The sequence below is a fragment of the Cucurbita pepo genome, unplaced genomic scaffold (genome assembly GCF_057944985.1).
Source record: "Cucurbita pepo subsp. pepo isolate OVF unplaced genomic scaffold, ASM5794498v1 scafford_91, whole genome shotgun sequence".
NCBI lineage: Eukaryota > Viridiplantae > Streptophyta > Magnoliopsida > Cucurbitales > Cucurbitaceae > Cucurbita > Cucurbita pepo.
The window spans coordinates 47086-48776 of record NW_028257994.1 but is presented as its reverse complement, the minus strand read 5'-3'; the positions used below and the strand labels follow the sequence as shown (position 1 = coordinate 48776).

The 1691-nt window shown below is 28.1% G+C and overlaps 1 non-coding gene across 1 annotated transcript; it reads right to left on the bottom strand.

The window, feature by feature from the left end:
- Positions 1-975: 975 nt before the first annotated feature.
- TRNAR-UCU (transfer RNA arginine (anticodon UCU)) lies at positions 976-1047 on the bottom strand. Its single transcript has one exon. It is a non-coding gene; the product is annotated as a tRNA-Arg (tRNA).
- Positions 1048-1691: the final 644 nt, after the last annotated feature.

The window sequence follows — 1691 nt, the reverse complement described above, 5'->3', positions numbered from 1 at the left end:
ATCTGCAGCTCAAATTAAAGCCATGAAACAAATAGCCGGCAAATCAAAATTGGAATTGGCTCAATTTGTCGAATTAGAAGCCTTTGCGCAATTCGCTTCTGATCTCGATAAAGCTACTCAGAATCAATTGGCAAGAGGTCAACGATTACGTGAGTTGCTCAAACAATCCCAATCAGCCCCTCTCACGGTAGACGAACAGATAATGACTATTTATACCGGAACGAATGGTTATCTTGATTCATTAGAAATTGAACAAGTAAGAAAATTTCTCGTTGAGTTACGTACTTACGTAAAAACGATAAACCTCAGTTCAAGAAATAATATCTTCCACCAAGACATTCACCCCTGAAGCGGAAGCCCTTTTGAAAAGAAGCTATTCAGGAACAGATGGAACGTTTTCTACTTCAAGACCAGTATAAAAGAAAACAAGTAAAGTATAAATAAATTTTATAACTTGAAAATGTTATAATTTAAACATGAAATAATTTCATTCTTTTCATTTATTTAGGTAGAATTATATATTTTAGAAAATACTAAATATAAATATATAAATATATATTAAAGAAAGTAAATAATATTTCTAGAAATATATATCAATATGAAAATGAAATGTAAATACAATTAAGAAATTTTTTACTAAAATAGTTAAAAGAGTTAAAAGTCAAAATTAGATTCTATTTCTAATAATATATTTAGAATATCATAAATATCTTAATATTTCGAATTTGAATATCCATCCTTTCTACTAATATCTTATCTTCAAATAAAACAGAATCGAATTATTAGTTTATTTCTAAAAAAATCTAAAAAGATAGTTACAATTACAGTTAATATTAAAACTAATTTACTATTTTTAATAAATTAATAATTAGTAGTTATTATATTAACTATACACGTCTCTTATTCAAATCATTCAAAATACCCTTCTTGACATGATATAGAAATTGGAAACTAAAAAAATATATGGAAACAAATTGCGTCCAATAGGATTTGAACCTATACCAAAGGTTTAGAAGACCTCTGTCCTATCCATTAGACAATGGACGCTTTTCATTCCAATTTTTTTTTTTCGTATTTTCACTTCTCTTGTTCGTAAAAAAAAATGTGTGACAATTCCGGAAATTGCGTATTCAATTCAATGATGCATTACATTAAGTAATACATTACTTAAAATTAAGTAATGTGAAAATTTTGATTTGAGTAATTCCATTTTAATTTTTAATTAATTGAAAAATTTCAATTAATTAATGAATAATTTATTATATTTATAATATATATATAAGAATATATATAATAAGAATAAGATAAGCGGATAGCGGGAATCGAACCCGCATCGTTAGCTTGGAAGGCTAGGGGTTATAGTCGACGTTGATTCATCATTTTGAACGTCTCTAATTCAAAACCGAACGTGAAACTTTGGTTTCATTCGGCTCCTTTATGGAAGATGGATAAATTCTTACATGTAAGATGTAAAGAAAAAAAAAATGCCACCCATACATAACATCTATGTCAGCCTTTCCGTCTGAATGCATTCAAAAGGACCCGCTTTATAGATGATCCCTATACAAGAGGAGATTATAACAATCTTTCCAGTTATTTATTTCGTTCCCTATTTCTATTTAATATAATCCTTAGGAAAAGTAGTTTGTTTCCGCCGAGCTAAAAAACGATGTCGACGTCTCTAGTAAACC